This window comes from Ranitomeya variabilis, chromosome 2 (assembly GCF_051348905.1).
Source record: "Ranitomeya variabilis isolate aRanVar5 chromosome 2, aRanVar5.hap1, whole genome shotgun sequence".
NCBI lineage: Eukaryota > Metazoa > Chordata > Amphibia > Anura > Dendrobatidae > Ranitomeya > Ranitomeya variabilis.
In genome coordinates, this window is record NC_135233.1 from 859,588,665 (window position 1) to 859,607,759 (window position 19,095).

Consider the following 19,095-nt stretch of genomic DNA (forward strand, 5'->3'; position numbering starts at 1 on the left):
GTTTGCTAAAAAACACATGAAGGACTCCCAGACTATGAGAAATAAGATTCTCTGGTCTGATGAGACAAAGATCGAGCTTTTAGGTAATAATTCTAAGTGGTTTGTGTGGAGAAAACCAGGCACTGCTCATCACCTGCCCAATACAATCCCAACAGTGAAAAATGGTGGTGGCAGCATCATGCTCTGGGGGTGTTTTTCAGCTGCAGGGACAAGACAAGTGGTTGACATTGAAGGAAACATAAATGCAGCCAAATACAGAGATATCCTGGATGAAAACCTCATCCTGAAAATGGCTGTCCACCAACGTTCACCATCCAATCTGACGAAACTGGAGAGGATCTGCAAGAAAGAATGGCAGAGGATCCCCAAATCCAGGTGTGAAAAACTTCCCAAATCATTCCCAAGAAGACTTACCGCTGTACTAGCTCAAAGGGTGCTTCTACTCAATACTGAGCGATCTGAATACTTACGACAATGTGATATTTAAATTTTTCTTTCTTAATACATTTGCAAAAATTTATACATTTCTGGGTTTTTTTCAGTCAAGATGGGGTGCAGAATGTACATTAATGAGAAAAAAAGAACTTTTTTGAATTTACCAAATGGCTGCAATGGAACAAAGAGTGAAAAATTTAATGGGGTCTGAATACTTTCCGTGCCCACTATATATTTGCCTTAAGTACAATGGAAATGTGTCATCTTTACTTTAGCCCTTTTAGAGATCATTTCATCTTCAGCTTGCTTAACTGTTCATAAAAACAGGAATTTTGACCAGGGGTGCCCAAACTTTTACATGCAATTGTATATGGGTGACTCTATTACTTACGTGATTACTAACTCTAAAATTCATCACCTGAACACATTTTATGCCAAATTGTTTTATTTTTCCCTAAGTATTTAAAAAGTTGACACATCTGCCCTGCATTTGACCACATCTTTGTCTGCATAGGGGATATATTGGCCCAGGCCTGCTTTGCATATCAGTTATACTATTTTAGATCTCTTAATTTTGTGCTGTGGTGAACAAGTCACCACATACTCGGTGTAATGCCCTACTTCCTTTATTTCAGTTGTCACATCTTATAGAAATGTAATTTAGCATTACAAAGTTTTAAAAATGTCTCCAAGATTGCCTCAAGGAAATGCATCACCCTTGCAAGTATAAAAACTTAACAAAAATTGTCCCATGTCTAAATCCCCATTCTTGGGGACCACCATGACTTTATATAATATATGAGTTTCACTTTTTGTATTGAAGAACTGAAATAAATTAACTTTTTGATGATCTTCAAAATTCGTGAGAAGCACTATATATATATATATATATATATATATATATATATATATATATACAGTGGGGCAAAAAAGTATTTAGTCAGTCAGCAATAGTGCAAGTTCCACCACTTAAAAAGATGAGAGGCGTCTGTAATTTACATCATAGGTAGACCTCAACTATGGGAGACAAACTGAGAAAAAAAAATCCAGAAAATCACATTGTCTGTTTTTTTATCATTTTATTTGCATATTATGGTGGAAAATAAGTATTTGGTCAGAAACAAAATTTCATCTCAATACTTTGTAATATATCCTTTGTTGGCAATGACAGAGGTCAAACGTTTTCTGTAAGTCTTCACAAGGTTGCCACACACTGTTGTTGGTATGTTGGCCCATTCCTCCATGCAGATCTCCTCTAGAGCAGTGATGTTTTTGACTTTTCGCTTGGCAACACGGACTTTCAACTCCCTCCAAAGGTTTTCTATAGGGTTGTGATCTGGAGACTGGCTAGGCCACTCCAGGACCTTGAAATGCTTCTTACGAAGCCACTCCTTCGTTGCCCTGGCGGTGTGCTTTGGATCATTGTCATGTTGAAAGACCCAGCCACGTTTCATCTTCAATGCCCTTGCTGATGGAAGGAGGTTTGCACTCAAAATCTCACGATACATGGCCCCATTCATTCTTTCATGTACCCGGATCAGTCGTCCTGGCCCCTTTGCAGAGAAACAGCCCCAAAGCATGATGTTTCCACCACCATGCTTTACAGTAGGTATGGTGTGTGATGGATGCAACTCAGTATTCTTTTTCCTCCAAACACGACAAGTTGTGTTTCTACCAAACAGTTCCAGTTTGGTTTCATCAGACCATAGGACATTCTCCCAAAACTCCTCTGGATCATCCAAATGCTCTGTAGCAAACTTCAGACGGGCCCGGACATGTACTGGCTTAAGCAGTGGGACACGTCTGGCACTGCAGGATCTGAGTCCATGGTGGCGTAGTGTGTTACTTATGGTAGGCCTTGCTACATTGGTCCCAGCTCTCTGCATTTCATTCACTAGATCCCCCCGCGTGGTTCTGGGATTTTTGCTCACCGTTCTTGTGATCATTCTGACCCCACGGTGTGGGATTTTGCGTGGAGCCCCAGATCGAGGGAGATTATCAGTGGTCTTGTATGTCTTCCATTTTCGAATTATTGCTCCCACTGTTGATTTCTTCACTCCAAGCTGGTTGGCTATTGCAGATTCCCAGCCTGGTGCAGGGCTACAATTTTGTTTCTGGTGTCCTTTGACAGCTCTTTGGTCTTCACCATAGTGGAGTTTGGAGTCAGACTGTTTGAGGGTGTGCACAGGTGTCTTTTTATACTGATAACAAGTTTAAACAGGTGCCATTACTACAGGTAATGAGTGGAGGAAAGAGGAGACTCTTAAAGAAGAAGTTACAGGTCTGTGAGAGCCAGAAATCTTGATTGTTTGTTTCTGACCAAATACTTATTTTCCACCATAATATGCAAATAAAATGATAAAAAAACAGACAATGTGATTTTCTGGATTATTTTTTCTCAGTTTGTCTCCCATAGTTGAGGTCTACCTATGATGTAAATTACAGACGCCTCTCATCTTTTTAAGTGGTGGAACTTGCACTATTGCTGACTGACTACTTTTTTGCCCCACTGTATATATATATATATATATATATATATATATATATATCTACTATATAATTGTCTAAGGGTCACTTCCGTCTGTCTGTCCTTCTGTCTGTCTGTCTGTCATGGTTATTCGTTCGCTGATTGGTCTCGGCAGCTGCCTGTCATGGCTGCTGCGACCAATCAGCGACGCGCACAGTCCGCAAGAAAATGGCCGCTCCTTACTCCCCGCACTCACTGCCCGGCGCCCAACCCCTCCGCTCACCGCTCACACAGGGTTAATGCCGGTGGTAACGGACCGTGTTATGCTGCGGGTAATGCACTCCGTTACCGCTGCTATTAACCCTGTGTGACCACCTTTTTACTATTCATGCTGCCTATGCAGCATGAATAGTAAAACGATGTAATGTTAAAAATAATAAAAAAAATAAAAATTCGTTATATACTTACCGTCCGGCGGCCCCTTGATCGACAACAGGCCTGCCCGATGCTCCGGTGACCGCTCCATGCTGCGATCTCGTGAGATGATGACGTAGCGGTCTCGCGAGACCGCTACGTCATCATCTCGTGAGACCGCAATGCACTCCTGGGACCGGAGCGCGTGAGGAGCGTCGGTACAGGCCTCGCGTCGGTAAAGGCCTCGCTTGGATCCGGGAGCTCCGGAAGGTGAGTATATAACTATTTTTTAATTTATTTTTATTTTTTTAACAGGGATATGATGCCCACATTGCTATATACTGCGTGGGCTGGGCAATATACTACATGGGCTGTGCAATATACTCCGTGCGCTGGGCAATATACTACATGGGCTGTGCAATATACTCCGTGGCTGTTCTATATACTACGTGGCTGGGCAATATACTACGTGACTATACAACGAGGGCTTTGCAAAATACAACGTGGGCTGCGCAATATACTACGTGGGCAATATACTATGTGGGCTGCGCAATATACTCCGTGGGCTGGGCAATATACTCCGTGGGCTGTGCTATATACTATGTGGGCTGTGCTATATACTATGCGGCTGGGCAATATACTACGTGGGCTGTGCTATATACTATGTGGGCTGTGTTATATACTATGTGGCTGGGCAACATACTACGTGACTATACAACGTGGGCTGTGCAATATTCAACGTGGGCTGCGCAATATGCTATGTGGGCTGCGCAATATACTATGTGGGCTGTGCAATATACAACGTGGGCTGCACAATATACAACGTGGGCTGCGCAACATACAACGTGGGCTGCGCAATATACAACGTGGGCTGCACAATATACAACGTGGGCTGCGCAATATACAACGTGGGCTGCGCAATGTACAACGTGGGCTGCGCAATATACGTGGGCTGCTCATATACTACGTGGGCTGCGCAATGTACAACGTGGGCTGCGCAATGTACTACGTGGTCTGCGCAATGTACTGAGTGGTCTGCGCAATGTTTTAACTCTGGAAAAGTTCAGAAATCAATATTTTGTGGAATAACCAGGATTTTTAATCACAGCTTTCATGCGTCTTGGCATGACTGATACTCAGCTGTTTGAAGGGACTGTGGTGCTTGTGCAAGTACACTTTTCAATTACACCAGAAAACTGTCATAAAAGATTAGAAAAGTTGCAAAAAAGCCAGTTGCTCAAGAGTTTTGTGTCTTTTGGAGTCTTTTCACCAGTTTGACTCAACTCTGCCAAAATGAGCGGAGCAAAGGCAGAACTGGAGTCAGGCGAGGTGGTGGCATATCCCCACCCGCCTGTCAAATTAATAAAAAATGACAATGCTTTGTATGTAGTGTTGAGGGATACCTTCCGATACTCAAAGGTATCGGTATCGGATGGTATCGGCCGATATCCAAAAAATATCGGATATCGCCGATACCGATACCTGATACCAATGCAAGTCAATGGGACACAAGTATCGGAAGGTATCCTGGATGGTTCCCAGGGTCTGAAGGAGAGGAAACTCTCCTTCAGGCCCTGGGATCCATATTCATGTAAAAAATAAAGAATTAAAATAAAAAATATGGATATACTCACCCGTCCGGTGGCCCCTGGACCTTACCGATGTAACCGGCACCCTCCGTTCCTAAGAATGAGCAGTGAAGGACCTTCTATGACGTCGCGGCTTGTGATTGGTCGCGTGACCGCTCATGTGACCGCTCACGCGACCAATCACAAGCCGTGACGTCATCGCAGGTCCTAAACTGCATTCTTAGGAACGGAGGCTGCCGGTTACATCGGTAAGGTCCAGGGTCCACCGGAGAGGTGAGTATATCCATATTTTTTATTTTTATTCTTTATTTTTTACATGAATAAGGATCCCAGGGCCTGAAGGAGAGTCTCCTCTCCTCCAGATCCTGGGAACCATACACTGGTAACTTCCGATTCCGATTTCCAATATCACAAAAATATCGGAACTCGGTATCGGAATTCAGATACAGCAAATATCAGCCGATACCCGATACTTGCGGTATCGGAACGCTCAACACTATTTGTATGTCAAAAATGCATTTCTAGTGCAGTGTATGCTTCTTGGAAGACGTACCAAGTACATTAAGCTGTGTGTGCTTCTTAATGAATTGGGTGCCTTCTATTTCAGATTTGCATATTGTCATTTGCGATTGTGAGCTATGCAGTAGTGTAGCTACCGGAGGGGCAGAGGGTGTGGGCGCCCCGGGCCCAGTGCTCTGAGGGGGCCCACCCGGAGCTAAGATACAGTTACATTCTGCGGCAGAGCAGGGAGAATTGATTTCCCTGCTCTGCCGCCCGGCCGCTATGGGGCCCCTGAGCAGGTGGGGGGGCCCGGTGCCAGCAGTGGGCCCCCGCCGTCATCGGAAGATCAGCTGTACCGGCATTTAGTCGATACAGCTGATCGCATTGATAGGAGAAGGAGTGCTGCGCTCCTTCTCCCATAATCCCCCTGTCAGTGTCGGCGTCTGATGTCGCCGACACTAGCGCAGGAACCAGGAAGAAGAGAGGTGAGTATTTTTTTATGGGATCTGCCGCCTTATTACAGGGTCTGCTTATGGGGGGCTGCCTTATTACAGAGTCTGACTATGGGGTGCTGCCTTATTACAGGGTCTGACTAAGGGGGCTGCCTTATTACAGGGTCTGACTATGGGGGTGCTGCCTTATTACAGGGTATGACTATGGGCTGCTGCATTATTACAGGGTCTGCTTATGGGGGTGCTGCCTTATTACAGGGTCTTCCTATGGGGGGCTGCCTTATTACAGGGTCTGACTAGAGGGCTGCCTTATTACAGGGTCTGCCTAGGGGGGGGCTGCCTTATTACAGGGTCTGACTATGGGGGGCTGCCTTATTACAGGGTCTGCCTATGGGGGTGCTGCCTTATTACAGGGTCTGCCTATGGGGGGCTGCCTTATTACAGGCTCTGACTATGAGAGTGCTGCCTTATTACAGGGTCTGACTGGGGGTGCTGCCTTATTACAGGGTGTGACTGGGGGTGTCGCCTTATTACAGGGTCTTCCTATGGGAGGCTGCCTTATTACAGGGTCTGACTATGGGGTGCTGCCTTATTACAGGGTCTGACTATGGGGGCTGCCTTATTACAGGGTCTGACTATGGGGGTGCTGCCTTATTACAGCGTCTGACTATGGGGTGCTGCCTTATTACAGGGTCTGCTTATGGGGGTGCTGCCTTATTACAGGGTCTTCCTATGGGGGCTGCCTTATTACAGGGTCTGACTATGGGGGGCTACCTTATTACAGGGTCTGCCTATCCGGGTGCTGCCTTATTACAGGGTCTGCCTATGGGGGGCTGTCTTACTACAGGGTCTGACTATGGGGGGTGCTGCCTTATTATTACAGGGTCTGACTGGGGGTGCTGTCTTATTACAGGGTCTGACTGGGGGTGCCGCCTTATTAGAGGGTCTGACTATGGGGTGCTGCCCTATTACAGGGTCTGATTATGGGGCTGCCTTGTTACAGGGTCTGACTATGGGGTGCTGACTTATTACAGGGTCTGCCTATAGGGGGCTGCCTTATTACAGGGTCTGACTATGGGGGTGCTGCCTTATTGCTGGGTCTTGACTATGGGGGGCTGCCTTATTACAGGGTCTGCCTATGGGGGGCTGCCTTATTACAGGGTCTGACTATGGGGGTGCTGCCTTATACAGGGTCTGACTGGGGGTGCTGCCTTATTACAGGGTCTGACTATGGGGGTGCTGCCTTATTACAGGGTCTGACTATGGGGGTGCTGCCTTATTACAGGGCCTGACTATGGGGGTTCTGCCTCATTACAGGGTCTGCTTATGGGGGTGCTTCCTTATTACAGGGTCTGCCTATAGGGGTGCTGCCTTATTACAGGGTCTGACTTTGGGGGTGCTGCCTTATTACAGGGTCTGACTATGGGGGTGCTGCCTTATTACAGGGTCTGCCTAGAGGGGTGCTGCCTTATTACAGGGTCTCACTATGGGGGCTGCCTTACTACAGGGTCTGACTATGGGGGTGCTGCCTTATTACAGGGTTTGCCTATAGGGGTGCTGCCTTATTACATGGTCTGACTATGGGGGTGCTGCCTTATTACAGGGTCTGACTATGGGGGTGCTGCCTTATTAAAGGGTCTGCCTATAGGGGTGCTGCCTTATTACAGGGTCTGACTATGGGGGTGCTGCCTCATTACAGGGTCTGCTTATGGGGGTGCTTCCTTATTACAGGGTCTGCCTATAGGGGTGCTGCCTTATTACAGGGTCTGACTTTGGGGGTGCTGCCTTAATACAGGGTCTGACTATGGGGGTGCTGCCTTATTACAGGGTCTGCCTAGAGGGGTGCTGCCTTATTACAGGGTCTCACTATGGGGGCTGCCTTACTACAGGGTCTGACTATGGGGGTTCTGCCTTATTACAGGGTTTGCCTATAGGGGTGCTGCCTTATTACAGGGTCTGACTATGGGGGGCTGACTTATTACACGGTCTGCCTATGGTGGGTGCCTTATTACAAGGTCTGCCTATGGGGGTGCTGCCTTATTACAGGGTCTGACTATGGGGGTGCTGCCTTTTTACAGGGTCTGCCTATAAGGGTGCTGCCTTATTACAGGGTCTGACTATGGGGGCTGCCTTATTACAGGGTCTGACTATGGGGGTGCTGCCTTATTACAGGGTCTGCCTATAGGGGTGCTGCCTTATTACAGGGTCTGACTATGGGGCTGACTTATTACAGGGTCTGCCTATGGTGGGCTGCCTTATTACAGGGTCTGCCTATGGAGGGGCTGCCTTATTACAGGGTCTAACTATAGGGGTGCTGCCTTATTAAAGGGTCTGGCTATGGGGGTGCTGCCTTATTACAGGGTCTGCCTATGGGGTGCTGCCTTATTACAGGGTCTGCCTATGGGGTGCTGCCTTATTACAGGGTCTGCCTATGGGAGTGCAGCCTTATACTACATTGTCTGCCTATGGGGTACTGCCTTATTACAGGGTCTGTCTATATGGGGGTGCTGCCTTATTACAGTGTCTGCCTATGGGGGCTGCCTTATGCTATAGAGTCTGCCTATGGGGAGTGCATTATGCTATATTGTGGACTATTTGTTGCATTATGCTACTGTATATGGAGGCTATCTAGGAGCCATCATACAGTGTGGAGATTACAGTGAAGGGGCCATCATACAGTGTTGGAGCCATCAAACTGTTTGGAGGCTACTAAGGGGTCAGTATACTATGTGGGTGGTACTACAGTGAGGGGGCATTATACTGTGTATAAGAGAGCATCATGCTGTGTATAGGGGAGCTGTACAGGGGGGAGACTCGGGACATTATTCAATGTAAAGTGGGTAATTCTTGTTATAGGGGAACTCAGGTTACTGTGGCTATCATGTTGTCATGTCGGTCTGGGCCAGATGGAAAAGATGGGAAAAATGAACAATTCCATCAGAAAGGACATCAGCGGTAAGACATCTGTAACTGTGCTGTGATCTGTTATATGTTCTGTATTGCTGGTATCTACCACTGACCATATGGCGGTAATATCCATATTGGTCTTTACATAGAGATTATCTTCAGTAACAGCTCGGTCATCTGCTAAGGTTCTCCTCCAGTATTAGGGCGCGTCACCCAGTTGTAATCAAGGTTACCTGGTTAGGGGCCCACTCAGAAGCTTCGCCCCCCTGAACCAAAACCCTAGCTACGCCTCTGGAGCTATGCCACTCTTGATGAATAGGACCTGATGAACTTCTGGCTATTAAATTTGATGTAAGCATTATCTGTGTCCATCTACACTTTTTATGAGTGTATGTTTATTTCAATTAGCTTTCAATGGTACTGACAGGAAAACGTGTAACTTTTTGACCCACTGTAACATACGTTTTAATATGCCTCCAATTGAAAATAATGGAAAAAAATTATACATCTTTGTTAAGTTTTTTGCGACCAAACAAGCCCACTCAAGTGAATGAGTCTTCGATAAAAAATAATAAATAAACAGTACATGCATATATTCATCTTGCATCTACAGTATGTGCTCTCCATTTTTGACTTACTAAGGTTATGATAGGTTTGAGAAACCTTCATCAGTTCCTCATACGCGAAACAAACACAGAGCCCCAAAAAGAGATGAAAATCTTTCTCAGCACAGGGTTGAAAATTGGTCTTCTCTTTTGCATTCAAGAAAAGAAAATTATATATAGATTAGGCCTTTCTTACTGGTAGCATATCATCATTTATTATTAGCCAGACTTAGTGACATAACATGCCATATAAAAAATGGACAAGTCACAAGCTGATATGACTGGCTCCGAATGATGTTCTGTGCTCCGTATGTTCAATGGTGCTGTCTTATATTGCATGCACTATTTTGGACTGTGATAAGGACAAGAATAATGCATGATCATGGACCATCAGTCTATAAGGAATATCACTTATATACACTAGTCAATTAACTATAACTGGTTCACGTGCTGTCTCTGTTTGGTTGGCACATGGACAACACATTGTCCGAAAACCATCCCAAGAATTATTCCTGTGCAGTGGCATCTCCGTGTAGATTTCTAGTGTGAGAAAGTGTTATCCAGTTACTGTTTCATGGCTCACCAGGTGAGGTGGATCTTCTAAGCACCAGATCCAGGTAGGGACACTGACCACAGGTGTCAATGGAGCGAGCAGGAAGACGTGTGGGCAGCGACTATAAATGGTCACCAGAAATCCAGGCTCAGCAGGGCAGTTGCAATTAAACCCAGCAGGACTGAATGCAAGCACGAACATTAAAACATAAATGGCATATCTAACCTAGGACTAGAAGTCTTAAACACTCAATCCTAAGACACAGGTGTGTGTGTTAATGGGCCTTAAACAGGCCTACAGAGATGATGTCATTGATGAAGGCCAAGGAACTCGCAAAATCCCAAAGTGGACCAAAGCAGAGGGCAGATAACCAAGAGGAAGAAAGTATGAGATGGGATACCCAGGACAGATGTGTAACAGATTGTGGTTTCACTTGAGAACTAGTACCTGATGTGGCCCAATATTATGAAGTCCATTTGCATCAGAACCCGGACCTCTAAATTACATCTATGAAGGAAGCAATAAACTGATTACTTAGAGATCAGTTACTTTTGTTACGGGTTCTTTCACTGTTATTAGAATAATGTAATTTATTGTATTCATTATTTTCTTTTCAGATCAAAACTATTGCAAATGACCCACACTGGCACAATTCTTACATTGAGGATATTGTATTGATCTAATCTTCTTTTAATGTCAAGAAAGACTGCAGGAAAAGTTACTGATAAACATATCATCCAATCTATTCTGCAATAAAGATAGTAATTGTGGAGTGATACAGCGATGAAGGGCCGAGTTCTATCAGCTTGGTGACATATCAGTTCCCATACTCGCCTGTGAGACAAGCGCTTATCTATTAGAACAGGATGTCATATTTGCTCTTTCATGAAACCACACTTTTTGTGGTCTGTCACACACTGCAGAAAGTGTATAAAATATCTGTGACATGAACATAAAATGAAACATTACATGTTGTGTCATATTGTGCCTACAGGCTACTATGACACGTCGCTTACAACACACAAAATCTGTTTGTGTCTCTAACAAGAAACTTTGTTCATTTTTACGTCTTAAAGTGCACATTTACACCAATCTCAGTTTCCATTTCCTTCAACTTCTGCTGTTTCAGCTTTGATGTTATATTGATATAGGCTATTGAAACTAAAGTACAAACTCAGCGCTTAGTATGCACACTAAACAACCACTATTACAGATTACAGGGTAGGGAAAAAGTTTTTTTTAAAAAGTGATAGCAGTTCTTGTTCTTATAGAAGCACTCCCAACCATTTTTTATTACTTAAACCTGGGTGAATATGTGTAATGTAGTAAAAGTGTGTTCATATACTCACTGATCGCCATCTTAGCCAGTTTCCAGCACTTCGCCAATCTGCTTCTTAGTCATGTGATGGCTATTTTAGCTCTCTGGATCCCACTGGGAATTATGTGTGATCTAGGAGTCGCTGTTAGGCTGCGATCACATGAGCACTGATTGCAGTCCATTGTTTCACACGCACCCATAGACTTGTATGAGTGCGTGCAAGCCGATTCTTGCATGTACCAGCAGCATGCTGTGATTGTTTTCTCATACCGAATCGGCAAGGGAAAATAATCGCAGATCTGCACTGCCCAACAGACTAATACTGGTCAGAGTGCAGTCCAATTTTATTGCACTGGTCCAATTTATGTGAATGGGCCCTTAAGGTGTAAGTTTATGCAGCGACTTCCAGCTCATGCATAAATCTGTGTGTGATCCAGCAAATTATAATATTACATGACTCAAAAGTGGACAAGAGTGTCGCTGGAAACTGGAGAAGACAGCAATCGAAATTTATATGGTCACACTTACACTACAATACACATATATATGTATATATCCAGGTTTCATCAATAAATACATGATTTGGGTTCCTTTATTAGGAAAGATGTGTAGTTGTTTACATGTTTGTGTGTGAAGTATGCACCTGAAGGACTACTGTATGTAAGTGAAACGCCATTCTTAAAAGGAAGCTATCATGATAAAATTACCTACAGTTTAAATTGTTTAAATCAGGTTTTTGTGTTCAATTGTTTCATTTTTTTTTCGCACTTTTTTGTATCCGTATCACAGTTTGTGGAAAGAATAATAGCAGAACATAAATATTACAATTTTCACACTGGCCATTGAGACATGTTTAGACTCTAATAACTTCCTGTTCTTTTAGCAAAAAAATAAATGTACATTAGCTTCTATTGAAATGTCTAATGAGTCTAACTAAGGTCATAGTGAAGGGAGGAGGAGTAGGGTGAGCTGTGACATTGCTTATTGTGATTTGGGCATGCAGGTCTTTTAACTGTAAATTCAAACATCTTCTGTCTGTTGCTGAATTCCTGAACAATAATCATTTTAATACATACACCGTGTTCCAAATTATTATGTAAATTGGATTCAAATGTCATAAAGATTTAATTGTTTTGTTTTTCAAATAAACTCATGGATGGTATTGTGTCTCAGGGTTCAATGGATCAATTAAATCAATCTTAAAAACATATTTGATAATTAGTTTTCCAGGTGATTCTAATTAAAGGAAAACTACTTAAAAATGATGTTCCACATTATTAAGCAGGCCACAGTTTTCAAGTAACACGGGAAAGAAAAAGAATTTCTCTGCTGCCGAAAAGCATCAAATAGTGCAATGCCTTGGTCAAGGGATGAAAACATTAGATATTTCCCGAAAACTTAAGCGTGATCATCATACCGTTAAAAGATTTGTGGCTGATTCTGAGCACAGATGTGTTCATGCTGATAAAGGCAGAATGAGGAAGGTTTCTGCCAGGCAAGTTCATCGGATTAAGAGAGCAGCTGCTAAAAAACCATTACAAAAAAATACCATAATATACAGCCTTCCCACTTCATGCAAAGAAATACAAGCAGAAACTCTTCAAAAACTCACACGTTCAATGGATGCAAGAATTGTGAAGGTGATATCAAAGAAGGGCTCCTATGTTAACATGTAACTTGGCCTGTTAGGATGTTTTGGAGGTAGAAAGCTTTTTTGTTCAGTGAATGTGACCTCCTAATGCTGCAAATTCCACAAATGAGCATTTTCAGTTCTTTAAAACATATCAAATGTTCTACTGTGCCTAATAATTTGGAACAGTGCATTTTGAGTTTTTATTTATTTTGGAGATTACCGTATTTTTCGGACTATAAGACGCACCAGACTATAAGGCGCACCCAGGTTTTAGAGGTGGAAAATAGGGAAAAAATATTTGAAGCAAAAAACTGTGGTAAAATATTTAATAACATACTATTATATGTGGTGTTATTATATATAATAGTATGTTATTATGTTGGAAGCTGCAGGACCAGTGTGGTGTCTGTGAAGTACTATATGAAGATGCTGGAGGGTGAGTATAATAATGGGGCACAGGGCTTATAGTGAAAGCACCACTCCAGCACTGCAAAATAGCACTGGAGTGCTGCTTTAAAATCCCATGGGAGAACTATAACTCCCAGCATGTCCTGCAGATCCTATGACATGCTGGGAGTAATAGTTCACTAAAGGAGTGGCAGAGTGCTTTATTGTGTTTTGTAAAGACTAACCTCTTAATTGTGGCAGCCATCCACTGTGGTGAGGTAAAAGCATCCCATGACTGCACACACAGATCCCTCCCTCTTGTTGCCTCTCCACAGCACAGGTTATAAGAGGAAGCCTGCAGATTCTAGGTGGGAGTCTGAAGGACCTGTGATGATGTCAAGAAGAGGGAGGGCTCTGTGCTGCCATGTGATGCTCCAGCACGCCCACTTCTGACATCATCACAGGTCCTCCTTGTGCACACTGCACAGCACTCAGCTCCAGCCCAGGCAGGTATGCAGCGATCTCCTCCTCCCCTAGACACATGGATCTCCCCAGCTGCTGCAGGAATCAGCGCTGAGGAATCTATGTGTCGCTGCTTAAGTGCAGCATTCAATTGCTGCTCCCGGCTCACTGCTCAGCTGATAGGTGGGCGGGGAGTAGCTAATGAATATTCACTGCACTTAATCATCCGGACCACATGGTTTCCCCAACAGCTGATTCCCGGCAGTGGGGACATTTTTCTGCCTCCAGAAGTGGGATATCATTGCGATCCCACTCGCTGCTGCCCCCCTCCCCACATGCTACATCCCTACCATAAGACGCACCCACACTTTCCTCCCAAATTTGGAGGAAAAAAAGTGCGTCTTATGGTCGGAAAAATACGGTATACTGTTATCATTGGGAGGTTTGTTCAATAAAATTCGATGTATACTCTAATGGGTGATGACTTTTATTAGACTGTCATTTGCACCGACCATTTAGGAAAATCCGAGAAAAATATAATTTGCATAATAATTTGGAACATGGTGTATACAAAAGAGACTGGTGCTAGGCAGGGAAACGAGATCTGTCACGCCCAGAACACTTAATCAGCCACTTCCTTAAGAACTTGTTTACCCGCCTAGCACCAGTCCCTTTAGCTTTATTGATAACTCACTATCAGATTTCCTTGACTAGTTCCTGACATCACCAAGATTGTGAGTTACTAATCAAGATAAGGGATTGTGATGAGTGGGAAAACTCCCTCCTTAACCCCTTCACGACCTATGACGTATAATTACATCATAAGTTGTCTGTCCCATTGATGCAGGCTACAGTGTCGAGCCTGCATCTTTCCCACCACATGACATTTGATTTGATCAGCTGTCATGTGCCCCTAACAGCAACGGGTGGAATCACAATCCACCCTGACAGTGACATTTAACTCTCGCAAACCAGATGCATGTAAAAAAAACAGCCATTAACTTCCCTGTCACATGATCGCGGGTTAGTATGACTGCAGAGATCTGCAGAAGACCCCCATGCTTATCAATACATATCTCCTATGGGTTCCTCTAAGCAGCTGCCTAGCACTCTGAAAATGGAAATGGCGGAGACCCACAAAGCAGGAGTAGGCTATAAGAAGATGGCAAAGTGTTTTCAAATTCCTCTTTCCTCTGCACAAATTGTAATTAAGAAATGGCAGTTAACAGGAACAGTGACAGTCAAGATAAGGTCTGGGAGACCAAGCAACATTTCAGTGAGAGATGCTAGGATTCCTAGAGAGGCAAATCAGAACCCGCACTTGACTGCAAAAGACCTTCAGAAAGATATATAATCTTTATAATCTTTATTTTTATATAGCGCTAACATATTCCGCAGCGCTTTACAGTTTGTACACATTATCATCGCTGTCCCCGATGGGGCTCACAATCTAAATTCCCTATCAGTATGTCTTTGGAATGTGGGAGGAAACCGGAGTGCCCGGAGGAAACCCACGCAAACACGGAGAGAACATACAAACTCTTTGCAGATGTTGTCCTGAGTGGGATTAGAACCCAGGACCCCAGCGCTGCAAGACTGCTGTGCTAACCACTGCGCCACCGTGCTGCCCATATATCTGACTCTAGAGTTGTGGTGCATTGTTCTACTTTTCAGAGACACTTGCACAAATACAAAAATACCTCTCCTGTGTCCTCACTATAAAATTCAGAATCAGAAGTATGCAAAAGAACATCTAGTCAAGGCTGATGCATTTTGGAAACAAAGCTGTGTAGACTGTGAGCCCTCGCGGGCAGGGTCCTCTCTCCTCCTGTACTTGTGTGTGCCTTGTTTTACTCATGTTTATTGTACTTGTCTATATTTACCCCGTTCACATGTAAAGCTCCATGGAATAAATGGCGCTATAAAAATGTATAATAATAATAATAACAAGCCCTGTGGACTGATGATGTTAAAGTAGAATACTTTGGCTACAATGATCACAGGTACAGTATGTGTGGAGAAAAAAGCACAGAATTTCAGGAAAAGAACATCTTGCCAACTATTAAGCATGGGGGTGTATTAATCATGCTTTGGGGTTGTGTTGCAGCCCATGGCATGGGGAACATTTCACGAGTAGAGGGAAGAATGGATTGAATGAAATTTCAGCAAATTCTTAATGCAAACATAACACCATCTGTAAAAAAAAAAGCTGAAGTGGAAAAGAGTATGGCTTCTACAAATGGATAATGACCCTAAACACACATCAAAATCCACAACAGACTACCTCAAAAGGTACAATCTGAAGGCTTTACAGTGGCCCTCACATGTCGCTGATCTGAACATAATTGAAAATCTGTGTCTCTGTGGCTAGACCTCAAAATAGCAGTGCATGCAAGACGACCCAGGAATCTCAAAGAACTGAAAAAAGTTTCCAAGGAAGAATGGATGAAAATCTCTCAAACAAGAATTAAAAGACTCTTGGCTAGCTACAAAATGTGTTTATAAGCTGTGATACTTTCAAAAGGGGATGCTACTAGGCACTAACCATGTAGAATTCCCACACTTTTGCAGTGGTCTATTTTCATTTTTTTTTTTAATATGTAAAAGAAGGAAAAAATATTTATATATACAGTTAAGTCCATATATATTTGGACAGAGACAACATTTTTCTAATTTTGGTTATAGACATTACCACAATGAATTTAAAAAAAACAATTCAGATGCAGTTGAAGTTCAGACTTTCAGATTTCATTTGAGGGTATCCACATTAAAATTGGATGAAGGGTTTAGGAGTTTTAGCTCCTTAACATGTGCCACCCTGTTTTAAAAGGGACCAAAAGTAATTGGACAATTGACTCCAAGGCTATTTCATGGACAGGTGTGGGCAATCCGTTCGTTATGTCATTCTCAATTAAGCAGATAAAAGGCCTGGAGTTGATTTGAGGTGTGGTGCTTGCATTTGGAAGGTTTTGCTGTGAAGTAAACATGCGGTAAAAGGAGCTCTCCATGCAGGTGAAATAAGCTATCCTTAAGCTGCGAAGTCAGAAAAAAACCATCAGAGAAATTGCTACAATATTAGGAGTGGCAAAATCTACAGTTTGGTACATCCTGAGAAAGAAAGAAAGCACTGGTGAACTCATCAATGCAAAAAGACCTGGGCGCCCACGGAAGACAACAGTGGTGGATGATCGCAGAACAATCTCCATGGTGAAGAGAAATCCCTTCACAACAGCCAACCAAGCGAACAACACTCTCCAGGAGGTCAGCGTATCAATATCCAAATCTACCATAAAGAGAAGACTGGATGAAAGTAAATACAGATGGTTCATTGCACGGTGCAAGCCACTCATAAGCATCAAGAAAAAAGGCTAGATTGGACTTTGATAAAAAACATCTAAAAAGCCAGCATGGTTCTGGAATAACATTCTTTGGACAGATGAAACCCAGATCAACCTCTACCAGAATGATGGAAAGAGAAAAGTATGGCCAAGGCGTGGTACAGCTCATGATCCAAAGCATACCACACCATCTGTAAAACACTGTGGAGACAGTATGATGGCTTGGGCATGCATGGCTGCCAGTGGCACTGGGTCACTAGTGTTTATTGATGATGTGACACAGGACAGAAGCAGCCGAATGAATTCTGAGGTATTCAGAGCCACACTGTGTGCTCAGATCCAGCCAAATGCAGCCAAACTGATTGGTCGTTGTTTCATACTACAGATGGACAATGACCCAAAACATAAAGCCAAAGCAACCCAGGAGTTTATTAAAGCAAAGAAGTGGAATATTCTTGAATGGCCAAGTCAGTCACCTATTCTCAGCCCAATTGAGCATGCATTTCACTTGTTAAAGACTAAACTTCAGACAGAAAGGCCCACAAACAAACAGCAACTGAAAACCACCGCAGTGAAGGCCTAGCAGAGCATCAAAAAGGAGGAAACACAGCATCTGGTGATGTCCATGAGTTCAAGACTTCAGGCAGTCATTGCCAACAAAGGGTTTTCAACCAAGTACTAAAAATGAACATTTTATTTAAAATTCTTGAATCTGTCCAATTACTTTTGGTCCCTTTAAAAACAGAGTGGCACATGTTAAGGAGCTGAAACTCCTAAACCCTTCATCCAATCTTAATGTGAATACCCTCAAATGAAAGCTGAAAGTTTGAACTTCAACTGCATCTGAATTGTTTTGTTTAAAATTCATTGTGGTAATGTCTATAACCAAAATTAGAAAAATGTTGTCTCTGTCCAAATATATATGGACTTAACTGTATATATATATATATATATATATATATATATATATATATATATATATATGTATATATATATATTTATTTATTTTGCCTAAAATACAAAGGAAATGTGTCACCTTTAACTTTAGTCCTTTTAGAGGTAATTTCATCTTCAACTTGCTTAACTGTTCACAACAACAGTGATTTTGACCAGGTGTGCCCAAACCTTTACATGCCACTGTATGTGTAGCACAAGCAATCGAATACAGGGGATTATTGAAACAAGTAAAAAGTAGAAAAAAAAATAAATTAAAATATAAAAGTTAAAATCACACACCATTTGCCCTATTCAAAATTACTACATTACAGTAAAAAGTAATACCAGTTGGTCAAAACATCATATCTACCCCAAAATTATATGAATAAAAACGTCAGCTTGGCTTGCAAAATATAAGCCCTCACCCAGACCAAGATCCCAAAATATGGTGAGTCTTGGTGACTAGTGTTGAGCGATACCTTCCGACACCTTCCCGATACCAATACAAGTCAAGGGGACACAAATATCGGAAGTGATCCTGGATGGTTCCCAGGGTCTGAAGGAGAGGAAACTCTCCTTCAGGACCTGGGATCCATATTCATGTAAAAAATAAAGAATAAAAATAAAAAATCTGGACATACTCACCCCTCCGACGGACCCTGGACCTTAGCGATGTAACCGGCAGCCTCTGTTCCTAAGAATGCAGAGTGAAGGACCTTCGATGATGTCGTGGCTTGTGATTGGTCGCGTGACCGCTCATGTGACTGCTCACACAACCAATCACAAGCCGCAACGTCATCGCAGGTCCTACACTCACTGCATTCTTAGGAACGGAGGATGCCGGTTACACCACTAAGGTCCAGGGTCCGCCGGAGGGGTGAGTATATCCATATTTTTTATTTTTATTCTTTATTTTTTACATGAATATGGATCCCAGGGCCTGAAGGAGAGTCTCCTCTCCTCCAGACCCTGGGAACCATACACTGGGAACTTCCGATTCCGATTTCCGATATCACAAAAATATTGGAACTCGGTATCGGAATTCCGATACAGCAAATATCGGCCGATACCCGATATTTGCAGTATCGGAATGCTCAA